Genomic DNA, 21677 nt, shown 5'->3' on the forward strand with positions numbered 1-21677 from the left:
CAAGTCTTAAAGGCCAGGAGAATAAAGGGCTTTCAAGACAGAACAGAGAGCCTAGTGCTATATCAGTTCCTTCCTACAGGTGATAAGGAAGCAGGAAAAAAGACAAGATAGAAAAGGTAGGCTAGGACCAAGTCATGGAGGGTCTTTGAATGCCATAGACAGAATGATTAATGGTGATATTAGTAGCAATGAATGCTATGAGTCAAGCTCTTTGCTAGCTGCTTTTACTTGTATCCTCTCATCTTAACCTCTCAAATATGTGAGACTAATTGCTACTTTTACCCTAATTTGCAGCTGAGAAAGCTGAGCATGTGATTTAATAACTTACTAAAGGTTACATAGCTAAAATGGCAAAGTCAAGACTTGAACCCAGGTCTCTCTAACTATAGAGTTCATGCTTTTAACCACCATGCTATACTGCCCTGTGTGAACTCGAACTTTATCCATTCCATAAGAATTTTATTTTCATCCTGTCCAATGGGAAGCCATTGAAAGCTTTTAACAGGAAACAACCTGAATAATGTATACATTAGACATATCCCATCTGATGACTATGCAGGTTGGACAGAGTAAGACAAAACTGGTCTCTTCTGTAAGTCCACCATTTCTGCATGCCTGCCTTTGCCTGCTGCTGCTGCTGCTGCTGCTAAGTCGCTTCAGTTGTGTCCGACTCTGTGCGACCCCAGAGACGACAGCCCACCAGGCTCCCCTGTCCCTGGGATTCTCCAGGCAAGACATGCATTTTACCTCCCAGGTCCCTGAGTCTGTTTAGTGACTGGATGAAAAGCCAAGACAACTAACTTGCTGTGTGACCTTAGATAGCACCTGACCTCACTGGACCTCAGATTTTTCACAGGATAGGAAGGGGCTGGCTCATAGATTCTTAGGGCTCTCTCCAGCTCTGACATTGCACTTCCCTCTGTTCTCTGGGATTATGTGACTAAATGTGCCACGTTTTGCCACTCATAACAACCTCAGGAAAGTTGACATCTGCAATTTTTTTCTGCACTATCTTGAAGTTCCAAAGCATAGAAGAGTTATTTTTGGTCACTGTTCAATATAAAGCTTTGTTCTCCTGGCCCTCTGATGTCATTGCCAGCTTGTCTCTACACAATCCTCTTCAAGACACCTTGGCCTTCCAGACCCACTAACTCCAAGGAAGAAGCTATTTATAAACCTCTGACAGGGTATAATTGCTAACTGCATCTAGCTGAGGAGTTATCAACAAGTAGCATTAGACCAGAGATTGGCTCCCCAAATGCCCGCAGACGTGTCAACAGTCACTTCCTTGAGAATTGAGGAAAGTTCACACTCCATTTAAATGCAGTCTAGGAACTAAGCTGGAGAAGGCACTGGCGACCCACTCCAGTACTCTTGCCTGGAAACTCCCATGGATGGAGGAGCCTTGTAGGCTGCAGTCCACGGGATCGCTAAGGGTCGGACATGACTGAGCGACTTCACTTTCATGCATTGGAGAAGGAAATGGCAACTCACTCCAGTGTTCTTGCCTGGAGAATCCCAGGGATGTGGGAGCCTGGTGGGCTGCCATCTATGGGGTCGCACAGAGTTGGACACGACTGACGTGACTTAGCAGTAGCAGCAGCATCAGGAACTAAGCAGGGTGGGAGGATAGTTGTAAACCAAATAATGAACACGGCCTCTGGCTTGTGCCCTGAAGAGTACTTGAGTAGGACTGACCCCTCAGTCTTAGTGGAAAGACAGGTACTAATGAGCATGGGACAAGAGTGTGGGCCTCATGGATGTGGACTTCGGAGTCAGACTGCCTGTATCCCAAGCTTGCTTCCAGTTCTTACAGGTGATACAACCTTGAGCAAGTTACCTAACATAGCTGTACCTCGGTTTCCCCATGTGGATGTGGATGTGGTGTGTTTGAGTGAGTCATTGTGTGTGACATCATAAGAACAGTACATAGTACTTAGTACATAGTACATGGTACTGTACATAGAACTTAGTACATAGTACATAGTACTTAGTACATAGTACAGTACAACAGTACAAGTACATAGTAATTAAAACTCAACATTCAAAAACCTAAGATCATGGCATCCGGTCCCATCACGTCATGGCAAATACATGAGGAAACAATGGAAGCAGTGACAGATTTTATTCTATTGGGCTCCAAAATCACTGTAGATGGTGACTGCAGCCATGAAATTAAAAGATGCTTGCTCCTTGGAAAAAAAGCTATGACAAACCTAGACAGCATATTAAAAAGCAGAGACATTACTTTGCCAACAAATGTCTGTACAGTCAAAGCTATGGTTTTTCCAGGAGTTGTATATGGATGTGAGAGCCGGACCATAAAGAAGACTGAAGAACTGATGCTTTTGAACTGTGGTGTTTGAGAAGACTCTTGAGAATCCCTTGGACTGCAAGGAGATCAAACAAGTCGATTTGAAAGGAAATCAACCCTGAATAATCATTGGAAGGACTGATGCTGAAGCTGAAGCTCCAATACTTTGGCCACCGGATTCGAAGAACTGACTCATTGGAAAAGACCCCGATGCTGGGAAAGATTGAAGGCAAGAGGAGGATAAGATGGTTGGGTATCATCACCAACTCAGTGGATGTGAGTTTGAGCAAGCTCTGGGAGATGATGAAAGACAGGGAAGTCTGGTGTGTTGCAGTCCATGCAGTTACAAAGAGTCAGACACAACTGAGCAACTGAACAACATAGTAATTGCTAAATAAAATGTTGGATTATCATTATTATTGGGGCTCCAGGGGCCATGAGAGTCCCCACTAGCCTAAAGAAATAAGTATAGCATAAGACTGTGATCCTCAAAGTGTGTTCCCATCCCAGCCTTACCAAGCTTGTTTCTAACAAGGCAACTTGTTAGAAATGCAAATTCTCAGGCCCTACCCAGACCCACTAATTAGATGCTCTGGGGGTGGGGACCACAGATTTGGGCTTTAACAGACCCTCTGTGTGACACTGATACATGATAAAATCTGAGAGCTGTAAGCATGTCTCCTAAAACACCCCTCATGGTGACTGCTTTAAGACAGACAAACATAGTTGCAGTGGCGATGACTCAGGTGGGTCTTTCTCTCGCCTGAGCCATTGTAAAGTGTAAAATGGATGAAATGGGTGAAAACACAGGGTTGTTGTGCAGAGCCACCGAAGTCAGGGAAATGACAAGCCTGTTGTTGGCCCATTCTACCTGCTTTGTCTTCCTGGAAGTCCTTAGGAAAATGTCTCTGGGGAGGTAAGGTAGTCCCCTGCTAGTTTAACAGTTTAGTTCACTGGCTTTGGAAACATGCATATCTTTATAGTAAAGGGAACTCCAACAGAGAGGAAAGGCTCTGAGTGACTCCTGCAGGTGGCTTCCTCCTCTCTCAGCTCCGGTTCCTCCCAGCAATTTATAAACCTGGGAGCAGAGGACCTCCAAACCAGATGACTGAGGGGAGAGGAATGGCTTCCACATGACCAGAACTCAAATCTTGGCTCCAGGTGAGTGACTTGGGAGCTTTACCACACCTCTCTGAGCTTTTCCGTAAAGTGATTATCATCATCTTCCCCATTCAAGGTTGTGGAGACAACTAACTGAGATCGCTTGCCCAAGAGACTCTTATTAAGAACCTACTATGTGTAGGCTCTGTTCTAGCCCTTCAGATACAGTGATGACAGTGATCATGATCTGCCCTCATGGGGCTGATGTTTTAAAGAAGAAGATGAATATTCCATGTCTAGCTACAAAGTTAATTTTCTTATTATAATTGTGATGCAAACATGATGACATAAAGGGACCTAGTCTGATATATTGGAGAAGGCAATGGCACCCCACTCCAGTACTCTTGCCTGGAAAATCCCATGGATGGAGGAGCCTGGTAGGCTGCCGTCTGTGGGGTTGCACAGAGTCGGACACGACTGAAGCAACTTAGCAGCAGCAGCAGCAGTCTGATATATGGGGTAAAGGGCAGGTGAGGAAGTAACGTTTGGTCTGAGAACAAGCCCGACCTTAGCAAAAATATTCTACAGCAAAAGTATAGAATATTTAAGGCCTCTTTGAGAATTTTGAGTGATAAGCAATAAAAGATTTCAGCAAGAGTGTGAAGTGATCAAATAAGAATTTTTGAAAGAATCCTCTTAATAAAAAAAAAAACAATAGACCATTCCAAGAGCTGGTAAGGATGCAGAGCAACTGACCTCTCATACAACTCTGTGCAAATGATCACAACTATTAATACTTTGAAAATCATTACACTGTACACTTGAAATTAATATAATGGTGTATGTCAATTATACTTCAGTGTAAATAAATAAACAAAAAATAAGAAAAGCAGTTTGACAGTTTTATATGAAGATAAAAATACTCTTACTATGAAGCCCAGAAATCCCTCTAGGTATTTACCAGGTGAAATTAAACACATGTTCACACACATCAAAAAAATAATAGAGATGAATGTTTGCAGTGGTTTTATGTATATATAATCACCAAACACTGGACGCAATCCAGATGCCCATTTACTGATCAAGGGATTAACTAACCACAGACAGCCTTTCAATGGCATGCTCCTCCATAACAACAATACACACGACAACATGGATGAATCTCATAAGAATTATACTGAATGAAACAGACTCAGAAGAGTACTTACCGTATTATCCTATTTACAGGATACTTCAGAAAAGCCATAACTACATGGATAGAAAAAGGATCAGTGGCTACCAGGGAGTAAGGGAAGAGGGTGGGGTTGACTGAAAAGGATCATAGGGGAACATATTGGCTTGACAGAACTGTTTTATATCTTGACTATAGTGGCAGTTACCTGACTCTGTGTGTTTGTCAAAATTCACAGAACTGCACACTATTTAGTGTTCAGTGAATTTTATTTTCTATGGATGTGTGTGTGCTCAGTCACTCAGTTGTGTCTGACCCTGCAACCCCATGGACTGTAGCCCACCAGGCTCCTCTGTCCATGGAATTCTCCAGGCAAGAATACTGGAGTGGGTTGCCATTTCCTTCTCCAGGGCATCTTCCCAAGTCAGGGATCAAACCTGTGTCTCCTGCATTAGCAGGCAGATTCTTTACCACTGAGTTACAAGGGAAACCCTATTTTTTTTTAATGAATAATACCTTTTAAAAATAACACATTTGCTATCAAGAAGGAATAGTTCGGGTTGGAGGACAATTAGAAGGCCTTTACAGGTAAAAGATAAGAGATGATGGTGCCTGTTTTGGCACGTGGTGGTGAGGATAGAGAAGTAGGCAGGTTTAAGAGCCAGTTCAGGCCACTCCTTCCAGGTCAGCCCACTTCCATGTCACAGGAGTGTACTCTGCTCTTTTTAATAAAGGATTTGTCTGCTTGAGCTGTAACTGAGCTGTAACTAGTCTGTTGTTTTGAATCCTTGCTATGATAACACAGGAGCCTAGGAATCCTGTCTGAGCTGTAATTAGTCCATCATTCCAAATCTTTGTTACAATGAGGCAAGAACCCATGGAGAGAAATATACTGACCTGATGATAATAATGTATCAATATTGGTTCATTGACTATAATAGATGTACCATCAGTCAGTTCAGTTCAGTCACTCAGTCGTGTCTGACTCTTTGCAACCCCATGAATCACAGCACACCAGGCCTCCCTGTCCATCACCAACTCCTGGAGTTCACTCAGACTCATGTCCATCGAGTTGGTGATGCCATCCAGCCATCTAATCCTCTGTTGTCCCCTTCTCCTCCTGCCCCCAATCCCTCCCAGCATCAGAGTCTTTTCCAGTGAGTCAACTCTTCACATGAGGTGGCCAAAGTACTGGAGTTTCACCCTCAGCATCAGTCCTTCCAATGAACACCCAGGACTGGTTTCCTTTAGGATGGACTGGTTGGATCTCCTTGCAGTCCAAGGGACTCTCAAGGTCTTCTCCAACACCACAGTTCAAAAGCATCAATTCTTCAGCGCTCAGCCTTCTTCACAGTCCAACTCTCACATCCATACATGACCACAGGAAAAACCATAGCCTTGACTAAACAGACCTTTGTTGGCAAAGTAATGTCTCTGCTTTTCAATATGCTATCTAGGTTGGACACAACTTTCCTTCCAAGGAGTAAGCGTCTTTTAATTTCGTGGCTGCACTCACCATCTGCAGTGATTTTGGAGCCTCCCCCCCTCCAAAAAAAAGTCTGACACTGTTTCCACTGTTTAACTAATGTTAAAAAAAAAAAAAAAAGAGTTAGAAGGGGAGGCAGCTGAAGGCTGGCATCTTGCAGGCTCATTTTTGTTGCTCTCTTTGTATCATATATATGAGCCATAAGCATACAGAGTTGTTTAATTGTTAAGTCACGTCTGACTCTTTTTGACCCCATAGACTCTAGCCCTGCCAGTCTCCTCTGTCCATGGGATTTCCCAGGCAAGAATACTGGAGTGGATTGCCTTTTCCTTCTCCAGATCTTTCTGATCCAGGGATCAAACATGCATCTCCTGCTTGGCAGGTGAATTCATTACCACTGAGCCACCAGGGAAGCCCGTAAGTAAACATAGGCAGCTTTCAAATGTATACTTACAATTCCTGTAATTTAGAGCATGCTAAGGCCTCATGCTATTTCAAATCCTGAAAGATGATGCTGTGAAAGTGCTGAACTCAATATGCCAGCAAATTTGGAAAACTCAGCAGTGGTCACATGACTGGAAAAGGTCAGTTTTCATTCCAATCCCAAAGAAGGGCAATGCCAAAGAATACTCAAACTAGCACACAATTGCACTCATCTCACACACTAAGAAGGAAATGGCAACCCACTCCAGTGTTCTTGCCTGGAGAATCCCAGGGACAGGGGAGCCTGGTGGGCTGACATCTATGGGGTCGCACAGAGTCGGACACGACTGAAGTGACTTAGCGGTAGCACACACTAGTAAAGTAATTCTCAAAATTCTCCAAGCCAAGCTTCAGCAATACGTGAACTGCAAACTTCCAGATGTTTAAGCTAGTTTTAGAAAAGGCAGAGGAACCAGAGATCAAATTGCTAACATCTGCTGGATCATCGAAAAAGCAAGAAAGTTCCAGAAAAACATCCATTTCTGCTTTATTGACTATGCCGAAGCCTTTGACGGTGTGGATCACAACAAGCTGTGGAAAATTCTGAAAGAGATGGGAATACCAGACCACTTGACCTGCCTCTTGAGAAACCTGTATGCAGGTCAGGAAGCAACAGTTAGAACTGGACATGGAACAATAGACTGGTTCCAAATAGGAAAAGGAGTACATCAAGGCTGTGTATTGTCACCCTGCATATTTAACTTCTATGCAGAGTACATCATGAGAAACGCTGGGCTGGAAGAAGCACAAGCTGGAATCAAGATTGCCGGGAGAAATATCAATAACCTCAGATAGAAAGTGAAGAGGAACTAAAAAGCCTCTTGATGAAAGTGAAAGTGGAGAGTGAAAAAGTTGGCTGAAAACTCAACACTCAGAAAACTAAGATCATGGCATCTGGTCCCTTCACTTCATGGGGAAATAGATGGGGAAACAGTGGAAACAGTGGGAGACTTTATTTTTGGGGGCTCCAAAATCACTTCAGATGGTGATTGCAGCCATGAAATTAAAAGACACTTACTCCTTGGAAGGAAAGTTATGACCAACCTAGATAGCATATTCAAAAGCAGAGACATTACTTTGCCAACAAAGGTCCGTCTAGTCAAGGCTATGGTTTTTCCTGTGGTCATGTATGGATGTGAGAGTTGGACTGTGAAGAAGGATGAGTGCTGAAGAATTGATGCTTTTGAATTTTGGTGTTGGAGAAGACTCTTGAGAGTCCCTTGGACTGCAAGGAGACCCAACCAGTCCATTCCAAAGGAGATTAGTCCTGGATGTTCATTGGAAGGACTGATGCTAAAGCTGAAACTCCAATACTTTGGCCACCTCATGCAAAGAGCTGACTCATTGGAAAAGACTCTGATACTGGGAGGGATTGGGGGCAGAAGGAGAAGGGGATAACAGAAGATGAGATGGTTGGATGGCATCATCAACTCGATGGAACATGAGTTTGAGTGAACTCTGGGAGTTGGTGATGGACAGGGAGGCCTGGTGTGCTTCGAGTCATGGGGTCTCAAAGAGTCGGACATGACTGAGGGACTGAACTGAACTGAAGGCCTCATAGGTTCACAAGGGGAAGGAGACAGGGCCAGTCAGGTGAATGGGCAGAGGCATTGTTGGGAACCCAGTGGAACAGAAATTCACATATGATCTCACTTGTATGTGGAATTGAAATGGTAATCATTTCACAATACATATAAATAGCAAATAACTATATTGTATACAATATATGTTGTATGTCAATTATACCACAATATATGTTGTATTAGAGAAGGCAATGGCACCCCACTCCAGCACTTTTGCCTGGAAAATCCTATGGAAGCAGGAGCCTGGTGGGCCGCAGTCCATGGGGTCGCTAAGAGTCAGACACGACTGAGTGACTTCCGTTCACTTTTCACTTTCATGCATTTGAGAAGGAAATGGCAACCCACTCCAGTATTCTTGCCTGGAGAATCCCAGGGATGGGGGAGCCTGGTGGGCTGCCGTCTTTGGGGTCGCACAGAGTTGGACATGACTGAAGCGACTTAGTAGTAGTAGTAGTATATGTTGTGTATCAATTATATCTCAAAAAATTTATTATTTTTTAAAAGACACACCTAGGGTATGAACAGGGTCCCGAGTAATAGCTAGAGAGGGATAACCAGCCCCTGTCCCTGAGTAAGGACCCCAAGAATGGTGAAATATAATGCCATAGTGAGCAAATTCATTGACATAGTTGATCTTAATAGAGACTCCAGATATGTGTCATCTCATGCCCCTGGAGATGTCTCTGCTTACTTGGTGATTGACTAAAACAAACCAAGAGCGAGCGTCATCGAATGAGACTGGGATGCCAAAGCTGGGTTTATATGCCTGAATTATATGGAGGAGGAAATTCAAAGGCACGGGGATGTGAGAAGTTTGACTGGATTTATCATGTGCAGCTGTCACACCCACCCACCGACTGTGTTCATGAGAAGGCCTAGGAGACACTGCCTTGACTAAGGCCTTGAGATGGGAGCACCTGTGTCCCTGAAAGCTCTGTGGTTGATCTCTTTGAATGATAGGTTGAATCCTGGGGAATGTCACTATTGATACAGCCTCCTTGATTTCAGTCAAAATGATGGAATCCTAAAGTAGCAGAAGACAAATGGTAAGACTTAATAAGGACCAGGTGGACACATCTATCTTAAAGGGAAGGAGGGAATGTCCCAGTTATTAGACTGTCTTGGTCCACAGAGGGCTTTGATAATGTTTAATTGATCATAGAGTCCTAGGAATGAAATAGATGGGTACCCTACTAGAAAACTATTTGATTTCTGTAACTGGAAAAAGTCTAGATCCAGTAGCCAAAAATCTGACAGTCTCCACCACGAAGAATCATGGCTTTCACTCAGTTTTGAAACCTACATCAATTTACACAGCAACAGTGCTTCAGTTGTAAGGGAGGCTCGGTGTTACTGAAGAGTTGTTCTGTGCCATTGTCTCAAGAGCATACAGTAAATCTTCCTCTAAGCATTCCCCAAAAGGACCTGCAGCCATCTGCTAGAGTGACTATGTTGGGAGGAAAAAGAAATTTTCAGAGATTACATGAGCTCTGAACTGATGCTAATTCCTGGGGTTCCAAAATGTTCCTGTGGCCTCAAGTGGGGGTTGTAGTGTCAAGTGATAGCCATTCAGCTCAAGTCAGACTCGTGGGAGACCCAGCTTGTTCACATCTCCACCCTGAGCTCTGTTCTCGGTTTCTAAATTTATCATTTAAGTTGACACACTTGAAAACTCACAGAACCCGCATGTTGGCTCTCTGAGTAATAGGGTGAGGATCATTATGAAAGGGAAGACTACAAAGAAGTCCTTGCAACTTTCCCTTTTATTACTGTGGTGAACCTGAAGCAGTATCACATCACTGAGGAAACTGCAAAGATGAATGCTTTCGAAAAAGTAGGAATATTGTTACTTATTTTATCTCCCATTTAGCTCTCCAGTTTCTCTTAGACAGAAGTCATATGGATCTGGAAAAAAATGAGTGTGAACTATTATAAAACTAATCAGGTGGTGATTCCCATTGAAGTTGCTATTTCAGATGTAGTATCTTTACTGGAACAAACCAACATTGCCCTGGCACTCAATAAGCAGCTACTGAATTGCCTAATGCCTCCCTACCCCCCATACCAAAGTACAAGGACAATCAGAAGCAGCTTGCTTTTACCTAGTAGGGAAAACAGTCTACCTTCTCAGTCAAGCTTCAATACATCAATTCTCCTGTTCTCTGCCATGATCACGTAACCAACCATAGAGATCTTTATTTGTCTTGACGTTCCATGAAACATTACACTGGGCTACTCCATTTTGCTCACTGGATCTCATGAGCAGAAAGTAGCAGGTACTTTAGATGCCTTAGAAAGACTTATATGAATAAAGAGTGGGAGATAAAGTGTTGAGGAGTCAATAGATTATCAAGGAGTCAAGAAGATTATCTCCTCTAAAGTGAAAAACAGGTTACTCTACCTTACCACTTACAATGAAAATAGATACGATACTTAGTAGGCCTTTTTTGGATTTTGGAGGTGATATATATCATATTTCAGAGTCAGACATGACTGAGCGACTAAGCACAACACACAGCACAGCACATATCACCTTTAAGTATGAGATTAGACCCCTCTAAGAGTTGCCTGTAAATCAGCTTCAAGTGAAAGCCAGAGCACAAGAAGGCTCTACAGCAAGTCTAGGCTGCAATACAAGCCACTCAACCACTTTGGCCTTGTAATCTAGTATATCCAATAATATCTGAAGTGCAAATAGGGATGCTCTGTGGAGCCTCTGGAAAGTACCAACAGGAGAATCACAGCCCAGACCCCTAGGATTATGGAGCAAATCTATGACCTTTTCCACAGATAACTATTCTCCTTTTAGAAATAGCTTCTGACTTGCCACTGAGCCTTAGTAGAGACTGAACATTTAATTGCAGGACATGAGAAGCTGAGGTTCTCATCATGAACTGGGTGTTGCCTAACCCATCTAACATAAAATTGTGCTGCTGCTGCTGCTAAGTTGCTTCAGTCATGTCCGACTCTGTGAGACCCCATAGACGGCAGCCCATCAGGCTCCCCCATCCCTGGGATTCTCAAGGCAAGAACAGTGGAGTGGGTTGCCATTTCCTTCTCCAATGCATGAAAGTGAAAAGTGAAAGTGAAGTCGCTCAGTCGTGTCCGACTCTTAGCAACCCCATGCATGGACTGCAGCCTAATTGTGCATATGCAATATAAATCTATCATAAAATGAAAATGGCATATATAAGGCCAAACTCACACATGTCCAGAAGGTACAAGTAAGGTGCATGAGCAGATGGCTCAGACTCCTTTGACATAAACTTTTATTGCATCACCTCCCCTCTCTTAATCAATGCCTTTGGCTTCTTGAGTGTTTTTTTTTTTAATAATCAGTTGACTAAGGAAGAAAAACCCAAATCTGTTTTACAAAGAGTATGAACAAAATTCTGGTACTACCTGAATGTAGACAGTCACAGGACTACAGTCTACTTATGAGTGATGCTGAACAGCAATAATAAAGAAAAATCTTCCCAATGGGCAAAATTTCCAGTAGTACATCTGGTTGTCTACTATGTCTAGAGTGAGAGAAGGTAGACCATATGGTTTGGCCATATGGTCATGAACTTGGAAGGAACATAATTGGAAGATTGGTGACAAAGAAGTCTGAGGAAGGAACATATGAATAGACCCCCTCAGAATGGGCACGCACTATAAGGACATTCGTGCCCATAAGAAACTCTCCACAAAGAGGATCCACTGCAGAGGAGGTTCTTAATGATCAGGTAGACCAAATGATGCATTCAGTGAATGTTAGTCATTCCCTTTCCCAAAGCATCCCGTGCATGCTTAACGAGTCCATTAACAAAATTGCCATGGCAACAGAAATGGAGGCTATACATGGGATCAACAACTTGAATTTCCCCATAAGGTCAACTTGGCTAAAGCTCCTGCTGAGTGCCTGATCTATCAAGAGAAGAGATCACCACTGAGTTCCCAACGAGCATCATTCCCAGGGAAACCAACCAAACAGCTGGTAGCAGGTTGATTACATTGAGTCTCTTTGATCTCGGAGGGAGCAGAGATCCAGCCTCCCTGGAAAAGGCACATTTTCTGAAGACACGTGTGCCTTCTCTAGCCATATTGCATCTGCTAGAACCATCATCTGTGGACTCACTGAGGGCTTTAGCTACCATTTTGGCATTCCCTGTAATATTAATTCTGATCAAGGAACTCATTTTACAGCAAAGAAAGTGCAGAAATGGAATCATACCCATGGAATTAATTGTTCTTGCCACACATCCTATCTCCTGCAAGTGGCTGGACTAATCAGAAGGTGGAATAACTTGCTGAGGGCTCAGTTACTGCACCTGTTGTGAGTCAACATCCTGAAAGGACTGGGTTCTGTCTTACAGGATACTGTATGTGCTTTGAATCAGAGACCACTGATCCTGGTTATGAAGAACCGTAATAATAAAGGGATAGACACAGAAGTGTCTCCTCTCACTATTATACCCAACAACCCCCTTCCCATCTGAGGAGACTTGAACTCTGCTGGGTTGGAGGTCTTAGTCTCCAGGTGGGAACACTTCAACCAGAGGACACAAGAATTCCACTGAATTGGAAGATGAGACTGTCAACTCGGCAGTTTTGAGCTCCTTATGACACTGAAGCAATCAACACAAAGGAGGTTGTTTACAGGATGGAATGATTGATCTCGATTACCAAGAGGAAAGTAGACTGCAGCTAAAAAATGGGGATAAGAAGAACTATGTCTGCAATGCAGTGGATTTTCCAGATCATCACTTACTGTGTCCACGCCCAATAGTCAATGTTAAGAAAAAACTATAGAAAATGAACAGACAAAACGTAGTTTTTGGGGACCCAGACCCTTTGAGAGGGATGGTTTGGGTCACTCCATTAAATAAAAGAACTTTAATTAGCTCAGGCTCTGTCTGAGAGTAAGGAAAACACAGAATGTATAGCAAAGAAGGAAGCCACAGACATCAACCATGAGCCCCCGACCAAATACAGAGTGAAAGATTGTAATATGTGCAACTCTGCATATATTCTCTTTGCTTATTACACGCCTGTGCTTATTTTTATGTGCTACTTTCTTCTTATTTTTATTCCTATGTACAAAATTTTAACTTCAATTTTATATTTGGTCTTTAGGTAACAGACTTTTCAGTGGGATTGCGAAGAACAATTAATATAACTAGCAATGGACATGGAACTCTGCTCAATAATCTATAATAATGAAAATGGGAAAAGAATTAACACATGTATATGTATAACTAAATTGTCTTGCTGTACACCCGAAACTAACACAACACTGTAATCAACTATACTCCAATATAAAAATTTAGAAAAGCAAACTAGCAGTGGATACCATGACCACAAGGCTGGTGCTTCACCTTAGGGAGAAGGTGCAAACTTCTTCACTTGTAACAGGGATAACTATGTCTGATTAGATGAAAAGCTTAATCCTATTGGGAATTTTTGGGAGACGTGCAGCCCTCATGCCTCAGGGTATTTCTGCACAAATTCCCATCAGTCAGTGGTTGAAAGCTGCTGGGAAGGGGGTTGTTAATGTCCCCATTCTCCCAGACAATCAGCCTGACAGCAACAGGAAATCCTTGGGCAAAGCAATGCAGGTGCCATCAGAAGTCAGTGAGGTAGCGAGAGCAGAAGGATACAGGTGAGGCCCTGAAACTGTCCACTGCACCCAAGTTTCCCTCTCTACAAAAGGTGAGGAGAATTTCTGCCTCACAGAGTTGCCTCTGTGCTGCTGAACTGCAAAGTCCAGGGGTTACTGTTGGTGACTTGGAGGCCCTAAGTGGCTGTGAAGATTAAAGGAGAACAAGCAAATAGCTGACACAGAGGAGGCCCTCAGTATGAGTCCACTCCTTCCCCCTTTTCATTGAATAATTGTTTCACCATATCTGCTGGCTCAGAAGGTAAAGAATCTGCCTGCAATGTTCCCCTGGGTGGGGAACATCCCCTGAAGAAGGGAATGGCAACCCACTCCAGTATTCTTGCCTGGAGAATTCCATGGACAGAGGAGCCTCAGGCTACAGTCCACGGGGTCACAAAGAACCAGACATGATTTTCACTTTTACTCTATGGAGGACTTACTTGGTGCCACGCACTATATCAATGCTACCCTCACCCATGATACAGTATTAACCAATACAGTATTAACTCTTCTGTCATATGCAGAAGAGAAACAAAGGCTCAGAGAGCTTAAGTCATTTTGGCCCCTCCCTGAGCACATAAGCACCGTGTCTGTCTGACTCCAGGCCCCTGCTCTTAAGCTCTACCTTGCCCCACGCTGCCAAGGGCTGATTCTGACACGCTGCTCAATTGCACTTATTTCAGAGCATGGATGCCAGATGTCTCAGTCAGCACCCTCCCTTGTCAGACATGACCCAGATTAGCTTCGGGAGAAGCGGCTGCCAGGAACTGGTATGTCTGCTGCTGCTCTGCCTTCTTAATTGGTGTCCCACCAAGATAGCTCAGGTGGGTGGGAGAAAGTCTTCCTCCCTTCTGCCTCAGGCTTTGCCTCTTTGGCCCACACATGTCCCAGAGGCAGGGGCATCTCGAAGCACCTCCTTGGGGGAATGAATTTTGAATCTAGGCCTCAAGGCTTGCAGAGACGAGCGACATGGCAAGGCTCTTTGTTCTGTCAAATTAGTTCATCCAAGCACAGAAGGAATTGACATCCTGCCCACTTTCTCTCTGTCTGCCTTGGAAGACCCAAGCCATGGCTGCTCATCTTCTCCTCTTTGGGTTCTTGGTCTAGCAGGAGCAGACATGCTTAGGGTACCAGCAAAGCAGGGCACCCAAAAGACAGTAAATAGGTGCAAAGCATGGGCACTAAGCAGGACAAGTGATTCCTATATTTGGTGTGTTTCTGACATCACAGTTTGGCCCACTCATCTCCACTGGTACATGCTTTCAGTTCAGTTCAGTTCAGTCACTCAGTTCTGTCCGACTCTTTGCGACCCCATGAATCACAGCACACCAGGCCTCCCTGTCCATCACCAACTCCTGGAGTTCACCCAGACTCATGTGCATCAAGTCCGTGATGCCATCCAGCCATCTCATCCTCTGTCATCCCCTTTTCCTCCTGCCCCCAATCCCTCCCAGTATCAGGGTCTCTTCCAGTGCGTCAACTTTTCGCATGAGGTGGCCAAAGTACTGGAGTTTCAGCCTCAGCATCAGTCCTTCCAATGAACACCCAGGACTGGTTTCCTTTAGGATGGACTGGTTGGATCTCCTTTCAGTCCAAGGGACTCGAAAGAGTCTTCTTTAGCACCACAGTTCAAAAGCATCAATTCTTCAGTGCTCAGCTTTCTTCACAGTCCAACTCTCATATCCATACATGACTACTAGAAAAACCATGGCCTTGACTAGACGGACCTTTGTTGGCAAAGTAATGTCTCTGCTTTTCAATATGCTATCTAGGTTGGTCATAACTTTCCTTCCAAGGAGTAAGCGTCTTTTAATTTCATGGCTGCAATCACCATCTGCAGTGATTTTGGAGTCCCAAAAAATAAAGTCTCCCACTGTTTCCACTGTTTCCCCATCTATTTGCCATGAAGTGATGGAACCAGATGCCACGATCTTAGTTTTCTGAAGGTTGAGCTTTAAGCCAACTTTTTCACTCTCCTCTTTCACTTTCATCAAGAGGCTCTTCAGTTCTTCTTCACTTTCTGCGATAAGGGTGGTGTCATCTGCATATCTGAGGTTATTGATATTTCTCCCGGCAATCTTGATTCCAGCTTGTGCTTCTTCCAGCCCAGCGTTTCTCATGATGTACTCTGCATATAAGTTAAATAAGCAGGGTGACAATATACAGCCTTGACGTACTCCTTTTCCTATTTGGAACCAGTCTGTTGTTCCATGTCCAGTTCTAACTTGCTTCCTGATCTGCATACAGGTTTCTCAAGAGGCAGGTCAGGTGGTCTGGTATTCCCATCTCTTTCAGAATTTTCCAGTTTATTGTGATCCACACAGTCAAAGGCTTTGGCATAGTCAATAAAGCAGAAATAAATGTTTTTCTGGAACTCTCTTGCTTTTTTGATGATCCAGCAGATGTTGGCAATTTGATCTCTGGTTCCTCTGCCTTTTCTAAAACCAGCTTGAACATCTGGAAGTTCATGGTTCATGTATTGCTGAAGCCTGGCTTAGAGAATTTTGAGCATTACTTTACTAGCATGTGAGATGAGTGCAATTGTGCAGTAGTTTGAGCATTCTTTGGCATTTCCTTTCTTTGGAATTGGAATGAAAACTGATCTTTTCCAGTCCTGTGGCCACTGCTGCATTTTCCAAATTTGCTGGCATATTGAGTGCAGCACTTTCACAGCATCATCATTTAGGATTTGAAATAGCTCAACTGGAATTCCATTACCTCCATTAGCTTTGTTTGTAGTGATGCTTTCTAAGGCTCACTTGACTTCAAATTCCAGGATATCTGGCTCTAGGTGAGTGATCACACCATCGTGATTATCTGGGTCACGAAGCTCTTTTTTGTACAGTTCTTCTGTGTATTCTTGCCACCTCTTCTTAATATCTTCTGCTTCTGTTAGGTCCATACCATTTCTGTCCTTTATTGAGCCCATCTTTGCAGGAAATGTTCCCTTAGTATCTCTAACTTTCTTGAAGAAATCTCTAGTCTTTCCCATTCTGTTGTTTTCCTCTATTTCTTTGCATTGATTGCTGAGGAAGGCTTTCTTATCTCTCCTTGCTATTCTTTGGAACTCTGCATTCAGATGCTTATATCTTTCCTTTTCTCCTTTGCTTTTCACTTCTCTTCTTTTCACAGCTATTTGTAAGGCCTCCTCAGACAGCCATTTTGCTTTTTTGCATTTCTTTTCCATGGGGATGGTCTTGATCCCTGTCTCCTGTACAATGTCACGAACCTCCATCCATAGTTCATCAGGTACTCTATCTATCAGATCTAGGCCCTTAAATCTATTTCTCACTTCCACTGTATAATCATAAGGGATTTGATTTAGGTTATACCTGAATGGTCTAGTGGTTTTCCCTACTTTCTTCAATTTAAGTCTGAATTTGACAATAAGGAGTTCATGAGCCACTGTCAGCTCCCAGACTTGTTTTTGCTGACTGTATAGAGCTTCTCCATCATTGGCTGCAAAGAATATAATCAATCTGATTTCGGTGTTGACCATCTGGTGATGTCCATGTGTAGAGTCTTCTCTTGTGTTGTTGGAAGAGGGTGTTTGCTATGACCAGTGCATTCTCTTGGCAAAACTCTATTAGCCTTTGCCCTGCTTCATTCTGTCCTCCAAGGCCAAATTTGCCTGTTACCCCAGGTGTTTCTTGACTTCCTACTTTTGCATTCCAGTCCCCTATAATGAAAAGGACATCTTTTTGGGGTGTTAGTTCTAGAAGGTCTTGTAGGTCTTCATAGAACCATTCAACTTCAGCTTCTTCAGCATTACTGGTCAGGACATAAGCTTGGATTACCGTGATATTGAATGTTTGCCTTGGAAATGGACAGAGATCATTCTGTCATTTTTGAGACTGCATCCAAGTACTGCATTTCGGACTCTTTTGTTATGGCTACTCCATTTCTTCTAAGGGATTCCTGCCCACAGTAGTAGATATAATGGTCATCTGAGTTAAATTCATCCATTCCAGTCCATTTAAATTCGCTGATTCCTAGAAAGTTAACGTTCACTCTTGTCATCTCCTGTTTGACCACTTCCAATTTGCCTTGATTTATGGACCTAACATTCCAGGTTCCTATGCAATAGTGCTCTTTATAGCATTGGACCTTGCTTCTATCACCAGTCACTTCCACAACTGGGTATTGTTCTTGCTTTGGCTCCATCCCTTTATTCTTTCTGGAGTTATTTCTCCACTGATCTCCTGTAGCATATTGGGCACCTACCAACCTGGGGAGTTCCTCTTTCGGTATCCTATCATTTTGCCTTTTCATACTGTTCATAGGGTTCTCAAGGCAAGAATACTGAAATGGTTTGCCATTCCCTTCTCCAGTGGACCACATTCTGTCAGACCTCTCCACCATGACCCATCCATCTTGGGTGGTCCCACACAGCATGGATTAGTTTCATTGAATTAGACAAGGCTGTGGTCCGTGTGATCAGATTGGCTAGTTTTCTGTCATTATGGTTTCAGTGTGTGTGCCCTCTGATGCCCTCTCACAACACCTACCGTCTTACTTGGGTTTCTCTTACCTTGGGTGTGGGGTTATCTCTTCACGGCTGCTCCAGCAAAGTGCAGCTGCTGCTCCTTACCTTGGACGAGGTCGCCCCTCCTGACCTAGAACGTGGAGTATCTCCTCTCGGCCTTCCTGCGCCCCTGCAGCCGCCGCTCCTTGGATGGAGTACATGCTTTGCTGCTGCTGCTGCTAAGTCGCTTTAGTCATGTCCGACTCTGTGCGACCCCATAGATGGTAGCCCACCAGGCCCCACAGTCCCTGGGATTCTCCAGGCAAGAACACTGGAGTGGGTTGCCATTTCCTCCTCCAATGCATGAAAGTGCAAAGTGAAGGTGAAGTTGCTCAGTCGTGTCCGACTCTTCGTGATCCCATGGACTGCAGCCTACCAGGCTCCTCCGTCCATGGGATTTTCCAGGCAAGAGTACTGGAGTGGGGTGCAGACTAAAAACCTGGCAAGTTCAAGTCAAGGGTGCCTGATACACGTGTCTTTCAAAAATGGATGCACTGTTGCAAAGCCGGAAGTGCAGTAGAGAATGTATTTCCGTTCTCCGCTTTAGCAAGCATATGCTGTAAGCATTTGTTTTTTCCTGTAGTGGTGATAACAGAGGTCCAGCGATGGATGTTTCGTTCTGTATTACTGAGAGGAAGGTCATGCACATATGTTCTCTTGCCATCAACCAAGGCAGAGGCAGTGTGGCCCTGGAAACAACAGCAGTAACACAATTTCCTGATCTGTGCCTCTCAGCTGAGGCAACATGGTCATGGAGCCAGCAATAGGGACAGAGACTTCTTGAAATCCATCCTCCTCATCATAGAAAATTTAGAAGCTCCCTTGGCGCACCAATCTTGTTGATATATTCTGGGAGACATTCCTGAAAGTTCTTCCTAGAATTTGTTCATCCAACACGTCCAACAATCCTGCAAGCACCTAATCCTCTGTATTAAGTCTCTTTCAGCTTAACTGAGTCTGAATTATCTGCTGCAGAATCTGACTAATACTGGGTGCTTGTGATATACCCCACCTGTGCTAAGTCTTTGTATTTAATCTTCACAGTGGCCTGAGTTCACTATAGTCCAGGACTTGGTGGCAAGCACAAGAACCAACTTTGACTAATTTAAGCAGAAAATGAACTTACTAAAAAGATATTGATTAACTCAGTGAAGTCACTGGGAAGGGGAAGCCTGGAGAATGAGGCTTGGAAACTCTACAACCAAAAATTGTGCCATAGAACTAGTCAAATGAGAACACGCTTCCATGTGGTTCCCCGTCCTGCACACTACTGCACCTGACAGAACTGCTCACAGGACACACTGCAGTCTTGGAATGCTCCACTTTCCCCAGAAACACGGCACTGTAGTCATGGCTGCCTCTGCCCCTCAGCAAGTTCGCCACCCCTCCCTCATCTCTGTGTTCCTAGCCCCTGATTCGAAGCGTAGCACACATCTTATTTCTGAGCCAGTGCAGATGCTCAAACTCAGCTCCAAAGTGCCTGAGACCCAGACACCAGTCTTTCTGGCTTCCTAGGCCATTCACAAGGTAAGCCCTGCTCTCCTTTGCTCTCTTCCACTCTACACTGCCTCATGTATCTTCATTCAGTGAGGACTGTTGTTCCCATCTGGGTTAAGCACTGCCCTTGCCTGTTGGTTCTGTAGAAATGAAAATATGCTAGATTTCCTGTTGGCAACTCAGCACCGCTTCCCCACTTCCATGCTCTCCCCCCGTGGCAGGGACTAGATGCGTAGAAGGGACATTCCCAGGACTCCCTGGCCAGCAGGTTTGTAGGTTGGATGTGCCAACAAAAGGCACTCACAGCAGTGCTGGGAGGCAGAAGAGAAGCAGAAGGCATGTGCTCCTCTGTACTAGTGGACAGAAACGTGGGCTCCAGTGATGGCCTCGCAGGGGCCTGCAGCAGCCTCTAGACTTTCTCTCACAAGCGTGGGAGCTACGGGCAGTTGTGGACCGACAGGCAAACAGGCAAGAAGGCTTACTCTGAAGGGAGTCCCGAGAAACACATACACTGCCTCATTTAATCCTCACGACAACCTGACGAGGAAAAGGTTATTCAAAACCCCATTTTACAGGTAAGTAAGTAGGGGTTCAGAGAGGTTAAGTAGTTGCCCTAGGGCACATGCCTGTGTGACAGTAGAGCTCATGGTCACTTTCTCTTATCCCTGACATTCTGCCCAGCTCACCCCCATTCCTCATTTGCAAAGCAGACGGAGGAAGGTGCAGGAAAGGCCAGGGACCAGCAGGAAGGGCGAGAGGTCTAGAGCCAGGCTGTGCTCAAAGCACAGAGTATCTTTGGAATGTTGGAAAGTTCTCCTGGAAAGTCCTTCTGAGCCTGAGGCACATTCTTCTAAAGAATTTTCTTGATTGGAAAAATCCTGTGCTTTGAGGATGGAATTAAATGTGTGGGAACAGCCAAAGGTCACTGGGGACCACAGCTGCAGAGTAAGGACGCAGATCAAGCTAAGGGACACCAACGAAGATTGAGAGACAGCCGTGTCTCATACAGACGTAAGCCCAAAAGGGCAGGCAGTGCTGTCAGGGCAATTGCAGCTTCAATGGAGGAACCCAGAGAATAAGTGGTTCAAAATCTCCCATTAGCTGTGCAGCCTTGGGGAAGTCACTTCGCCTCTATGAGGGGTCTTCTCATCAATCTTCTGTCAGAGGCAAACAATTACAGTGATTGGATTGCTGGCTTTCAAATCTGGTTATTGAGTCCTTGGCTCTACCACCTTCTGCATGGTTTGGGGCAAGTTCTTCCATTTCTCTGTTCCTGTTTATCTGTAAAAGGAGGATAAGAGTACTTATAAAAAAGAGTTATTAGAACAACAAAATTAAATGAATTGCAAAAGGATTTTGAATTGCAGTAGGCATATAGCATGCACTCAGTAAATGTCAGCTATTGTCTTTCTTACCTTGGTGAGAAGTATGAGGATTAAAGGAGGCAGCATGTGTAAAAGGTTTCACATATAATTTGGCTTATTAGATCAGCTCAGAAAACAATGGTGTTCTGGTTATCTAATACTGCATAATAAACCATTTCAAAATGTAGCGGCTTAAAATAACAATAGTCAATTACTTTGCCCACAAATCTGTGATTTGGGCAGGGATTAGCAGAGTTGGCTCATCTCTGCTCCATGAAGCATGAGCTGGAGTGGTTAGAATAGAACTGAAGGATTCACTTCCAAGATGCCTCACTCCCGTGGGTAGCAGGTTGGTGCTGGCTGATGGTTAGGAGTTCAGCTGGGGCTATAGACCAGTGGCCCACATTATCTCTACCTGGGTCTCTCTACACGACTGCTTGGGCTTCCTCACAGCATGGCAGCTGCGTTCTAAGGGCAAGTGCAAACGAATGTGGAGCTTCCAGTCTCTTTCG

General features: G+C 44.2%; 1 long non-coding RNA gene across 1 annotated transcript in view; it reads right to left on the reverse strand.

Annotated features, from left to right (window-relative positions):
- Positions 1-18668: 18668 nt before the first annotated feature.
- The window catches only part of LOC113903311, a 36825-nt gene continuing 33816 nt past the window's right edge, over positions 18669-21677 (reverse strand). The window contains exon 3 of the long non-coding RNA XR_003514073.1: positions 18669-21082. This is a non-coding gene — a long non-coding RNA (uncharacterized LOC113903311). The remainder of the gene's footprint in view (positions 21083-21677) is intronic.

This window comes from Bos indicus x Bos taurus, chromosome 13, assembly GCF_003369695.1.
Source record: "Bos indicus x Bos taurus breed Angus x Brahman F1 hybrid chromosome 13, Bos_hybrid_MaternalHap_v2.0, whole genome shotgun sequence".
NCBI classification, from domain to species: Eukaryota; Metazoa; Chordata; class Mammalia; order Artiodactyla; family Bovidae; genus Bos; species Bos indicus x Bos taurus.